The 14,410-nt window shown below is 40.4% G+C and overlaps 1 non-coding gene across 1 annotated transcript; it reads right to left on the bottom strand.

The window, feature by feature from the left end:
* Nucleotides 1–13,986: 13,986 nt before the first annotated feature.
* TRNAS-UGA (transfer RNA serine (anticodon UGA)) lies at nucleotides 13,987–14,058 on the bottom strand. The gene has a single exon. It is a non-coding gene; the product is annotated as a tRNA-Ser (tRNA).
* Between the last annotated feature and the right edge of the window lie 352 nt (nucleotides 14,059–14,410).

Consider the following 14,410-nt stretch of genomic DNA (forward strand, 5'->3'; position numbering starts at 1 on the left):
ATGTTAAAACAAATATTTCACCTTGTTAAGTGCAAATATCTACATTATATTACATTGCAAATGTCCCAACAAGGTGTAATGCATATGTTTATAATTTCATATTTTCAGGAGCTCTGGTCAGATGCAATGAGTGGGAGTCCCAGGCCAAAATGTTGCCTTGGTTCAGCGGGAGCTCCAGTACATCTCCTGGAAGTCTTGAGCTCTGGAGCATTCAGCTGGACGAACCTGAAATCCGCGCAAGGTCACGGTTGAAGATAGTTGGCTTGACTATCAACGTCAGACTGGTCCACATATGGAGCTTTATACAAAAGTTCCTCCAAGCTTCTCCAAACTTATGAATGTTCTTCATGAAGTTCCTCTTAGAGGTTCAAAGTGTCCAAAACATGATTCCAAGGGTCTAGAAGCTCTGAGATGGGCCTTGGAAATCAGCACTACAGTTCCCACAATGCACCTGGCCAGCTATTAAAAAGTCCACTAGACACACTCCAGGCTGTTGATTTCGTGAGGGAGATGGTGCAGGGAAGACCTCCAAATTACCAATCAAAAAACAACTCGGTTTTGCGAGGGGGTCACCTGGCTTCTTTGCCCCGGGCTCAGCGGCCATCTTAGGAAATTACCAAACCCACACATTTTTCAAAACGGGTAGTCCAGTATGGTATGGCTTGCGTGAAACCCCCAACATTTTCCTACCCAGAATCCACTGCAAACCTCAAATTTAGCTGAAAATCCCATTTTGCACATATTTGTGCATGGGATCAATATGCCGGCAAAAATGTCCTACCACACAGTTTGACAGTTTGACAGTAAAATGATACCACACTTGTCTGCTTTGCTACAACAAGTGTGCCTATCAAAAGTCATCGTTGACGCTGGAGAACACTCTTTGAACACAACAAAAGCATTAAAAGTTGATAAATTAAAAATATGGATGGCCAACTTCTTATATCAAATGATAGCATTATGAATAGCAGTGTAAGGTTCCAACCTCTGATCTACTCTATCAACACCACTCATGTGCTTATTGTACTCTACAATGCACACAGGTTTGCGCACTTCAGCAACCTGACCCCAAACAGCGACAGGTGAAGTACTTTCATCATGGATGGTAGTCAGCGTGTACATATCCCTCCTGCCCACAGCTAGCAGTTCATCACTATGCAAGGCATTGTCCCCTCTGAAGTTTTTTGCATACAAGCTCTTTTGGGTAACCTTTACGATTAAAGTGGATTGTGTGACAAGCAAGAGTAACCACTTTGAACAATCCCTTAAACAATGGCACAGCAGTGTAGAAGTTATCTAGGTACAAATGGTGACCTTTGTTAAAAAGTCCTCTAGCAAGTTCCCAAACAATTGTATCTGAAACTCCTATAGTGGACAAACAACCAAATGGCCCTTGTACAGGACCAAAGACTCATCAACAGCTATTTCTTTCCCAGGAGTATAGATCTCCGAAAATCGAACTTCAAAATGATCAAGAACAGGTCAAATCTTGAAAGCACAGTCACAGTCAGGGCGATCCTGTGGCAACGCTGAAGCATTATCAACAAAATGCAGCATCTAAAGCACAAGTAAATACCAATCACGACTCATAATTGCAGGAAATATGGCTGTTGCCATCAATGGCAGACCAATATGACGGCTTTCTTATCAAGCCCATAAAAAAATCAAACCCAAAAACTTCTTCATATCGTCCAGATTTGTGGGAGTCCTCTGGGTAGCTCTGGAGTGGGGCCTAAGTCTGTCACTATTGTCCTTCAAATACTGTTCAGCATAAAATTTAGTCTGCTCAACAATCTCAGCCAAAAATATATCATCCATAAACAACTAAAAAAACTGCATAGGGTAAACATTTTCACAATTGACTCTTTACCCTGCATCCCCACTAAAGGCAGGCAACAACGGCTGCACCATGCTTGGATCAACCCAGAGTCCGGCACTTCCAAAGTGAAGCTTTGCAGCCCCTAGCTGCAATCCAGATGCCTCTTGCTGCACCATCAAAACATCAGTGTCCCCCTCTAAACCAGGCACTTCATCCACAGTAAGAGTAGCTTCATCATCATGATTCCTCGTTGACAGAAAACTCACTGCGAGAATCTTGCACTTCCTCCTCTCCCTCAGACACACTTTCAGTCTCATAATCATGGTCAGAGGAAGATTCAAACAGTATACCGACCACCTGCTGAGCAGTAATTCTGCAGCTAGCCATAATCCTTACTAACACAGGTAACTTGTCAAACAAGTCAACAAACATTTTGTAGAATAAGTAATAAACAAAATGTGGCTTTATCACCAAGACCCAAATAATCTAAAACTTTACCACCCACTTGTCAAAAGCAAATAAACTCACCACCAAACACTCTGCACAGACACAGCAAGGACCAACAATATCACACTAAAAAAGCAAAAGAAAAGAAAATTACACATGAGACAATGCAAAAGATATCACAAATAATTTCACACTCAAAACACACACTAAATATGCTGCTGTTATGACACCACTTACAAAATTTTCACTCATGCATGAATAATACTAATTTGGAGTAAACACAACAAAAAATGTTTTTCTTACCAAGTAAATGCAACTACGCAAAACTGCAGATCAACCACTGCTGAAACCGCAATCAAGAACAAAAAGCTTTGCTCTAGAATAAAAAGGAGAAATAAAACATTACAATCACATATGCAAAAAATGAACCAGTCCACACACAATCCACCAGCCAAGCTGGGGGGTAGGTGGGCCTAAAATCACAAGGCCAATCTACCCCCAAGGGGGGCAGAAACAGCCAAAATATACACCCCCATAAAAGGGGAGCGGCCCTTGCCCAAAGGACAGCTCCCTAACAGCATTTTTCTTAATAAACTGGTGTCTAGTGGCTTCTGCCCCCCTTGGGGGCAGATGGGCCTAAAACATATGGCCTATCTGCCCTCCAAGGGGGCAGAAACGGCCACAATATTCACTCCCATAATGGGGAGTGACCCTCGCCCAAGGGGCTGCACCACACAAACATTTATATAAAAAACAAATCCCTGGTGGCCTAGTGGGCCATCTAAAATATTTTTGGGCCGATCTACCCCACCAGGGGTGCAGAAAGGGCCTCACAAAATACCGCTAAAGGGGAGCGACCCTTGCCCAAGGGGCCGCTCCCCATAAACATTTCTATAGATAAAAATCCCTGGTGGCCTAGTGCGCCATCTGGAACAATTTTGGGCCGTCTTCCCCCCCTGGGGGGCAGAAACAGCCACACAAAATGCCCATCAAAGGTGAGCGACCCTTGCCCAAGGGTGGACAACCGCCACAAAAAATGTCCCCCAAAGTAGAGAGACCCTTGCGCGCTGGACTGTTTCCCACATGCATTACAAATCAAAAAATTAAACTAAACTAAAAAGACTCCCTGGCGTCTAGTGGGCATTCCTGCTGCACGATTGCGTGATTGTGCAGCAGGAGTGCTCATAAAGGTATCGGAGGAAAGGAAAACCTTTCCTTTCATCCGATGCCTCTTTGATCAAAAAATCTGCCCTTCCCTTGGAGAAACACCCCTTTTCCTCCTGGACACGCTGGAAGCAAATGGCTTCCAGCGCGTCCAGTTGCATCTAATGATGTTGGTGGGCGATGCACGCTGACATCATTAAATGATGTGGAGGAGGTCGTTGGGGTGAGGGGGCAGCAGAAGGACTACCGCTGCCCTCCCCAGAGGGGGCAGCATGAGGTGCGGCCCATGGGGGAGCGCCAATGCTTCCTCCGTGGGTGGGTGCAAGGATGGCCAGGAGCCGTCCTGAGCACACACCCATCATGGCTCAGGATGCCTCCCGGACGTCCTGAGCACAGAGCAAGTTAATACTCCCCCTTCACCTTCTTCACATTCCATTCCTAGGGCCACCACTTGGCTTTGTGTATAGGTAGAGAGGGTGGTAGGCCTGGCATTCCTTACAGTCCTGCTTTCTCTTTGAAGCCCAGTTTGAGTTATCCAGCCCCCTTTCTGACTTATCCTGTGTAGCTGCAGAGCTCTCTCCATCAGATAACCACTGCTCTGTGCGGCCATTTATCATGTCATCAAAGCAGCCTGGCTAAACCTGTTAAGGCTGACCAATCAGGTGAGACTACTTGAATGCTGAAGTTTGAATCACAGAAAAGAAAGTTCTATAACTTATTATCTGTATTAGTTATGATAAATTCAACAGTGGCAAGTTGTTGGACTTATCATTGCCAATCTTTTAAGTCTTTGAACAACATTTTCAGATCCTCCGTAGCAATATTTATAATTAAATAATGTAGTCCATTGTTAGCCTATGGAGCTAATCAACAATGGGGGAAATTAAATTGCCATATTTTCCATCACCAGGGCTTATAAAACATATTTTATAATGCCCCTGCTTATAGTTACAAGGCACCCCACCCATGGGGCACCTAGGAAAGACCTTAGGGGTGACTTATATGTAAATATAAGGTAGTTTTACACTTGGGAAGTACCTGTAATGCCAAAGTCGAGTTTACATGTAATTTACTTTTTAAAGACGGTCTGAAAAGCATGGCTGCCTTTACAAATGACAGTAGGCACACAACAGTGCATGGCCTATTATATACTAGGTACTTATAGGTAGTTTGATTCTCCACTACCCTATTATACAGAGTGGTCTTGCAGGGACTATCTTGCCAACTGCAATTATACCTAAATACCATATACCTTTTTTATCAGAGCCCTGGCCCTTGGCCTGGTTAGCAGAGCCCAGGGCACAGTCAGAGTCAGTTGCCACCAATGTCAGTCATAAAATGGGGTCAAACAGGGCCAACAATGCTGAATTTCTCACACGCCACAATTAAAATTACAATAACATTATATAGGTGTGTTTCTTTAAATTTCTTCAACAATTACATTACACACATATGCATTACACATTGGTATGTTATTGCTTGTAGGAGACATTTCAACATGAATGAGTCCTGATGGAATATAGACTGACAAATCAAAGGTGACAAGTTATAGGAGAAGCTTAACTTTGATTCCAGTGACAACAGTGTGGATTTGCTTTGTGGTCAAGTAGCAGCAGTAAAAGCAGGACTTGTACGATCAACTCTATGATGGTAAAAGAAGTGTGAAACAGAATGATAGTAAATGTTGGCCTTTTCTCCATTCTGATCCGAGAAATCAGGTGTGGAGGTTTCCCTACCACAGTCATGGCAGCGGGGAGGCGCATCATGATTTGCCCACTGGACAACCGTGCTGTACTCCCTCCAACAGCCTCTTTTGCCTATGACGCTGTAAAAGTGGGTGAAAATACCTGGTGTAGTCAGCGGCACTCCGACAGTCCTTCGTCCATGGACTTGCCAGCATCCAAATAGAGTGGACCGTCCGCCTACTAGGCGGATGGGGAATCCAATGAAAAAGCGATGGCAGAACCATTACAGCCAAGATCGAAATCAGGCCTGAGTATTGATGGTTATAGTTTAATTTCACTAATTTAAATTTTAAGTCAAGTAGAAATTCTGTGAATCATCAACATGTGTTCTTACCTCTGGTAGGTTGTATGCATTAGACTAAATGAACAAAATATTTCCGATACCTCTTCGGCATAACTCCCACAGAATTTTTTAACATGGTTTGAGGAAACCTTGGCTGTGCAGGCTTGATAGTCCAAAAGAAATGAAATAATAAATTGGTGCACTGAGCACATAATAAAGTCAAATATACACATGAAATGTAACTGTATTGGTGTGAATTTGTTAAATTCATTGCCTTAAACATTACTATGTTGAACTCTGAATCTTTTTTTACACATACAACTATAGGAATTGTATCATCCTCAAAATGTATTGACAGTTTCAGCCAATCATATATCTGCCTATACTAATATTTTCAACCCTACCAACAAATCTATCTAGCATCCATAGATGTTCAAGTAAAATTGGAAATGCCAATGAAGATCCTAAATGGCCTATTTGATATAATCAGTAGCTGTTGCGCCCTATAAATTGATAAAATAAAAATAAAAAATAAATAGTTTTACAGACAAGGATGCAAACACAGCTAGTTTCAAGGAAATTCAAATGCCATCATCCTATAAACATGAGATTGACATATTGGTGTGAGAGTTGCCTAATCACTGATGATGAGTATAACTACCTCTCAGTGAGGGATCCACGGTTCCTGTGTACGTACATTTAGCCCAAGATACATAAGGGAGGGAATTTCCCTCCATGAAGAACCATTATTTGAGGGGTTTCCTCACCTACAGACTGATTATCTGAGTACGTGGATACATATTTCCAACCTTTTGAATGCAACCTGCCTGCATTCATACAAGACATTAAGGACATACTCAACAAATTTGAAGAATTAACCTGATCACAAGATCAAATGTTGGTGACAATGGTTGTGGCAAATTTAAATACCTGCATGCATAAGCATTTTGGTATTAGATCTGTTGAATCTTTTCTTCAAATTAGAACTGTGGACCATCTAGAACATAATGGCATGATAGTGGAAATGATGGATATTATCCTCTCCAAGAATTACTTCCTTCATGATGGACAGTGGTATCACCAGATAAAGGGCACTGCGATGGGATACAAGTCTGCTCCTTCTTATGCCGGTTTCTTCATGGGCTGGTGTGAGTGGGTTTTACAGGAACAATGGTCCCTAACAAGGAACCAATTAAAAAAAAATATTCTTTATAGAAATACAATTATGTCTATATTTTAAACATCCAACTGATGTAAGGAATTAAAACAACAACAATCAAGAAGTAACATGTACAGCATTAAAAAATGAGAAGAACTCCGGCATTACAAGAAGCATGGCCAAAAAGCAATAGTTCAGTTAGGCCAGAAAAAATACATTAAAGCACCGTAGCACATACTAATGAGAAGTATATAGTTGTGCCAGAGTGCAATAAGTCGACGATGTTCCAGTCTCTATAAGACAGTACTAGGATTATCTTCAGGACAAGACAATTAGTGACTGGGGAGAAGAAGGGGGAGGGAAGGAGAAGAGGGAATCAAAAATATGTGTATATTTATTAGAGAGAGGAAGATCTGTGTTTGCTTGCTAACAGTGAGAGTAAAGCTCGATGAGTTTAGCAGCATTCAATATTCAGCATGCATTGAAATTGGATGTAAAGCATGCTTGAAAGATGGTAACTACATTTCCCAGACGGTTGTGTATTAAGAATGTTGTAATGTGAGTTGGCCGAGACATGCAATGGCATTTGTTATGATCGTATCCACCAGTAATTGTCGCATAAGTTGAGGAACACATGCACTAATCTTGTGGAATAGCGGGAAATCATGACTGAGATACAATGGTATATTTAATTAACTTATTTACCGTGGGCCTATATAAAAGACGAAGATTGTGGTTCAAAATCGATAGGGAAGGAATCCTGGATGTGGTCTGATGCTGAGCAGTTAATGAAGAAATCTGCGTTACTGGTATGACCAGTGCTTACAAGAAAACATTTACTTTATAGCGCTGTGGAGATAAATTGAATGTATTAACGAGTGCTAGGGAAAATACGTGCAATAGTGAGGACATTGTGAGTGCTGCAGAAAGCAGGCAGGTACATACCCTTGAGGCAAAATGGGTTGTTATGATCGAAGAGTTTAGGAATATTTTGCGGTCCAATTGAGGAAATCAATGCTCCAGCCAATGGAGATATCGCTGCGGGAACAAGTAAGGGGCATTTTAAATGAATAACCATCTGAGTAAGAAGTGGCCCTGCATGAGGGGGGATTCTTACTGTATTATGTGTGAGCTGCCTCCTGGGAGAGTGGCAGGGTTCAGCCACTGTGAGCAGCGAAAGGGAATGCGTAAGCTGAAAAAGGAGAGAGAGTTTGGGTGAAATTAACATGATAGATGCATTTCCCAGTTGAAAGAGAGAAAACGATAGATGTATCAGTGAAATGTTTTAAATAGTCATACATCATTTCAGAGCAGAATCAGTGGAAACATGTCACTTAAAGATTTAATGGCAATATTAAAATTTGCAATGATTATGGCATGTAAAAATAATGTGCATAGAAACAAGCTAAGTGTTAAGGCCATAATGGAGCAGAGTATTGAGAGAGCTGCTGTATAGATATTTAAGATGGAACATATTGTGGTTAGAGGAGAGAGCAATAAATAGAAATGTATCAATTGAATGTTACCAACAATCATTTATCATTTGGAGCAACGTCAATACAGCATGTTATTTAGAGATATGAAATTTGCAATGCTAAAGTGAGCCAACTGAAGCACGAAGACTGCGGGCCCGATTCACAGAACTAACTTAAGACAAAATCCTAAACTTACTACCATTTTGGTATTCACAGAAGGCACTTACTCATTTCGGTATTCACAGAAGGCACTTACTCATTTCGGTATTCACAGAAGTTAGGAGTCCTAACTTTAGGACTCCTAAATGCCTTCTGTGAATACCGAAAGTCTTAAAATTAGGATTTTTCTCAGTTTAGTAGTAGTATAGTTAGGACTCCTAACTTTAGGACTCCTAAATGCCTTCTGTGAATACCGAAAGTCTTAAAAATAGGATTTTTCTCAATTTAGTAGTCCTAAGTTTAGGACTCCTAACTTTAGGACTCCTAAATGCCTTCTGTGAATACCGAAAGCCTTAAAATTAGGATTTTTCTCAGTTTAGGAGTCCTAAGGTTAGGACTCCTAACTTTACAACTACTAAACTGAGAAAAATCCTAATTTTAAGGCTTTCGGTATTCACAGAAGGCATTTAGGAGTCCTAAAGTTAGGACTCCTAACTTCTGTGAATACCGAAATGAGTAAGTGCCTTCTGTGAATATCAAAATGAGTAAGTGCCTTCTGTGAATACCAAAATGGTAGTAAGTTTAGGATTTTGTCTTAAGTTAGTTCTGTGAATCGGGCCCTTAGGCTTGATTCCTGTGTGAGAGTAAATACTGTCAAAGGCATAGTGTTCAGAGATTTGTATAGATGAACCTTTGCAGTTGTTCAGTATCATTCTTGAAAGTTCATTGGAGACTTTTATAAGAGTGGCCCAGTCCTCCATTCGGGTAAGACCTGTGTATAGGTTCTTGGTGCTAAGAATCATAAAGGATTTGCTTGATATCTGCACCTCTGGGTGACGGCTGAACTACACTGATGATGACTTGGTAGCGGATGTCGTCCTCTGTGTGTCCCTTTACAGAGTTGTGATTCATGTGCAGGCATTTGGAACCTTGCAGAAGAGATGGCTTCGATGTTGACAGATGGAAATCCTTAATTTTTGAGTTATTTGGCGAATGTTGATCATGCTGCATGGACACAAAATAGCATAAATCACATTGGTGTTACAATTAGAAAAATGTTTGAGAGAAATTCTGATGGCATCAAATACAAATTCCTTGCTTTTCATAGTAAACTGACATGCAACACAGTTGCCACATTTGGAGTGGCAAGTTAGAGGGGGAAGGACCCAGAGATCATTTAGTGTCTGTGTTGCTTTTTTCGGTGGGAGACTAGCCCCTACCAGATGATCTTTAATGCTCTTGTTCTTGCGAAATGCAAAGAGTTCCAGATTGGAATCACCAGCATGTAGTGTTGGCCAGTGTTTTCAGGATGCTTTTCTTGACATTGTTGGATATGGGTGAGAAAGTTGTCATGCAAACAAAGCAGTTATGGATGTCTTTTTTTAATTTTGGTGTGAGGAGGCCGTCTCGTTGGCAATACCAGGCTCTCTTGATTGATCTGCAAACTAGTTTGGGTGTGTATCCTATCGACAGTAATTTGTCCACCAAAATGTTGGCTTCACAAAAATAGTCTTCTTTAAATGAACAGTTTCTCCTAATACGGAGAAATTGAAAGATTGGGAGTGAATCCCATGAGGCGGGAGGATGGTGGCTACCATAGAGTAACAAAGTTTTTCTTTCTGTGGGTTTTCTATAGAATGAAGTAAATAGTTCTCCCTCTATGTGTATTATCATTAGATCTAGAAAGTCAATTGCCATCCTACTATGTGTTAGTGTTAATCTTGCTAATTGCAATTTGTATTGAGCCATTCGAGGATGTTCATTAGTGGTTCCTGGTCGCCATGCCAATTTAGACAAATATTGTCAATATAGCATTTCCAGGTTGATATATTGTCTAGGTGCGGGTTAATGGTGTCAGTATTTTGGTGGTGTCAAGGTCATCCATGGAGAGTATCGCGAAATTTGGGGCAAGAACTGCTCCCATTGATGCACCCTTGACCTGCTAGTAGAATTGGTCATTGAAAAAGAAATATGTGTGAGTCAGGCTTAGGGTCATTAACTGTAGAATAACGGAAGTGGAGACAGCGTATGGGCATGTTCTGCAGTTGAGAGAATGTTAGTGTAGAGTGATTCTACTTCCAAGGTGCAGAGAATGTCTGTTTCTGGGGTTAACGGGTGATGTTCAACTTGGTTTATAAGATCCATGCTATCCCTGAAATAACAGCAAATCTTTGGTACAATGTCTTTTATAAAGAAGTCAACTTAGTTTCCAAGGAGTTCCAAAATGGAACCACTTCCAGAGATGATTAGACATCCAGGGGGAGTCTCAATGTTCTTATGAAGTTTGGGAAGTGTATAAATGACAGGTGTTCTATGTGATTTGATAATATTATGTAGATTAGTTTGGTGTGTTGAATCTTTGATTGTCTACGGTCCACTGCAGTGATAGCAGACTGCATGTTAATTAATGTACAATCTGTTTTCCATTTCATGCTTTTCATGTAGAAAGCACATTCAGGGTTCTTATTAGGTGAGGTTTTTGGTGTAATTGCATTATCATGTGTACAACAGGGGAAGGTTTCTGACTTCCTTATCGGTATAAGTTCTCAGGTAAGACGTGACATCACCTTTTTAGTCTATCCACAAGTGCCACAGTGCGGATGGATGGACCCCTTATAATGACATTCAACTACAGAATCAATGTTGGATGTCCGGAGATTCTTTCAAATAATTTCACTTTAATGCCTGAGAAGTTATTACAGTCCATATCATCTGTTTTATTTTGTGAGATTTGAGCATAATTTGTTTTATTTGGTGAGACTTCCCATTTTGGAAATGTCTTAATCGCCACATGGGGAGTATCATCACATAGTGGCATATTTTAATCCACAAGTGTGGTCGTATGCTTAAAGTGTAGTGACAGATTTTTTATATATATATCTTTGCCAATAGGGGTCTATGATATACTGACTCGTACTGACATGCATCTTGAATCATAATCAATGTTGCATGTATAGAAATCACCTGATGATATTATTTTTGAGAATATTTTGGTAAGTTTTCTTCACAGATTAAATGCATTTTTAGTTAGTGACAAAGTATTTACTTTTATATGAATACTTACACATCTGCAACCTCCTTCAACCCTGGTCTTGAGACGGGGATGTTCCCTATTTATAATCTACCAGGGTGTGGCCACTCTATTTGTACAGGCAACTAGACAGACATTAGGTTGTGACCCTTGTTATATCTTTCCTAATCTCCTCAGCATGATGCATGCTATATGTTTAAGAATAGATATGTTACAGTCCCATCATTTGCAGATTGTACTACTGAATGTACCGGATGCAAAAATTATATATTAATTCAGTGACACATTACTTGTAAATAGAATCTTTACATTAATCATATTGGGAATATATAAGATGTGTTTCATTGTTAAAAAACACATTTTGGACTTTTTGTTTGTTTTTGTATTTTTCATATATATTGTTGTTTGTCTGTATTGTGGTTTAGGCCTGGGCAGAGTTCGCGGAGTGCAAAAAAAACTCACCCGCACTCAGTAAAGATCCCCGAGCAGCAGGGTGTGTCAGATAAATGCCGTTCACTGTGATTTTTAGTGCCAGGTCCTTCTCCACATTGTGCAATCATTGCAAACGGCTCCATGCACAGCGGAAGTGGGCGCTGCTTCCTTTCTGCTGCTTGAGTAGATTTTTACTCGAGCGGCAGCTTTCTCAATGCAAGCAGACGTTTCTCAACGAGCCTACGAGATCACTCGCAATAAGAAATCTAACCACCTGCATTGGGAAATCTTGCAGGGATGTTGAATTTCCTCACTCGTGCTGGCAAACTTGATGTTGCTGATCGGGAACGAGGAAAAATCTCACTGGAAGGTAGATTTTCCTCACTCACGCTCACCAACTTGTCATTGACAAAAGTGAGCGAGGAAACAAAATCTGCTCCGCTACGCGAAGAGGGGTTTTTCAGGAACTCTGAGAGCGGTGGGCTATGGTAGTTCATTGCCCAGACTTAGTATTAAGGTGTGATTGTTGGTTAACTTGCCTTTCCTATAATTGATATAATATGTGTTTTTTAACATGTCAAGAAACAAGCTATCATATAGTGTATGCTGTGTCTTGATATACATGTTATAGTTATATATGTATTCATGTTTGTTAATAAATATTGCCTTTACAGCCCTTAAGAAGTACATTGCCATGGAAGAAACACATTGGAATCTCATTCTGAAATGTGTTTATATTGTTATCATTGGTGGTGCACCTTTACTTTGTTTCAACTCATCATCTGAAAGACCTCAACCCTTTAAAATAATCCTTTGGTGTTCAGATCACGACGGTTCATATTTGTGGATACATTTTAACTGCTATGTTTTGAGAGTGGGATTGCTTCTAATATACTCCCTTAAAAGCTGTCCTGCAAAACGAAATAGCTAAAATACTTCAACCCCATAAATATTCTTTTGGTATGCAGATCTCCAACATTTCAGGTTTGGTCATTACCTCCATTGTACTCTCTAAAATGGTGTCCTAAAAAAAACTTTCCTTCTATGATCATAAGTTATTATTGAATGACAGTCCCACAGAATTGACATATTAAGCTCACTGATGTACTCACTGGTTAAGTTCACTTTAGCAACACATATAACCATAGCTGTAGCATAATTATGATCATAGGCCTTCAAGTATATTTATTGTCAATTGATATTCACCACTGAAAATCTGAAATACCTGGTCTAGGAATGAACGATGCAGTACTGGTTGGACTCCTCTATCTCACTCCCCTTAGATGCATAGGGATATCTGTTATTATGTACTATGCACTATGAATGATGCACTTGTTTGCAAATCCATTTTACATATCTACACTTCTACTGCGGACCATCTAATTCCCAAAGGTAACTCTATGGGAGGAGATCTCTACACATGTAGATTTGAGTCTGTATTTGAGTGTCAATCTCTACTAAGATGCAATTCAGCAACTCCAGGTGAAGATTTATGCCTTACCGTTGGAGCACCTATCCTTATCCCCTTGTATGAATTTTAGAGGTCAAATCTATGTGTAGATCCCACAAATACAGTAGGGAAGGTGGAAATCTTTGTTTTGCCATGTAGAACTAGGAGCTGAACAGAATAAGGAAACAGACATCACTTGAGGAAAACAATATATACCAGCTAATATTACTAAAGGAAGAACATAAATAGAAGACACACCTTGGGCTCTGCCCTCTTCTACTGCGAGACAATGTGAAGTAAAATATCATTTGCAGTCTTATTGTGTGTGTGTGTGTGTGTGTGTGCACTTGTTGTGTGGGAGCATATGGTGGCATGTCTTTTAGACATGCATCGAGATATGTTGTGTCTTAGAGTGCATAAAAACTAGTATTAGGTGTGAGATGAGTTATGAATGTTCTTTGGATCTCTAACAATTTTCAAAGGTGGGTATGTTATGTAGAATCTTTTTTTGTTTTATATAGCGCAAACTAGACCTGAAGATATCAGGTATCGGAGCGCTTTACATGAGCATCAGTTTCATTACAGATGGACATTTTTAAGTAATTAAGTGATTTGCCCAGAATCACAGGATGTTGAGCATTGTTGTCAAGATTCAAACACGGTTCCTCAGCTTCGAGGTCGACCGCTCTATCCATAAGGATACATCCTCTCCCCAAAGATTTTCGAAGCAAAGGCCTGACTATTTAAGTGGGGATCTCAAAGCATCTGCATGAGGTATCTCTTCCTTACACAATATGGCAAACTAACCTTCTAGAAGAAGTCTGGAGATGCCGGGGATTGAACCCGGGGCCTGATACATTCAAAGCATGCTCTCTACCACTGAGCTACATCCCCACTCACTTTACACAATACCTGTGTGTAGTTCACCTTCTTTTAGTATTACTTCCTTACTCCACTTCTTTCTATGTGATTCCCTTGCATTACCTGTGATTATCCAAGAGTAGTGTGTAACTAATCTCAAGGCATGGCATGGGTAGACTTGAGCCTGGTAGGACACAGTACTCCTGAAGTAGATGTGACTTTAATGTTTGTGAGATGCAATAAACGTACCATTTACTACGTGTGTTTTTGTATTGCATTTCCCTCCTTGTGTTCCTCCTTAAATTTATCTTTACTTCTCCATCTTGTAGTAGATATTATACATTTTCCAGCCAACCACTTTTTTGTGAGGGATCCACAGAGCTGG

This window comes from Triturus cristatus, chromosome 2_2 (assembly GCF_964204655.1).
Source record: "Triturus cristatus chromosome 2_2, aTriCri1.1, whole genome shotgun sequence".
Lineage (NCBI taxonomy): Eukaryota > Metazoa > Chordata > Amphibia > Caudata > Salamandridae > Triturus > Triturus cristatus.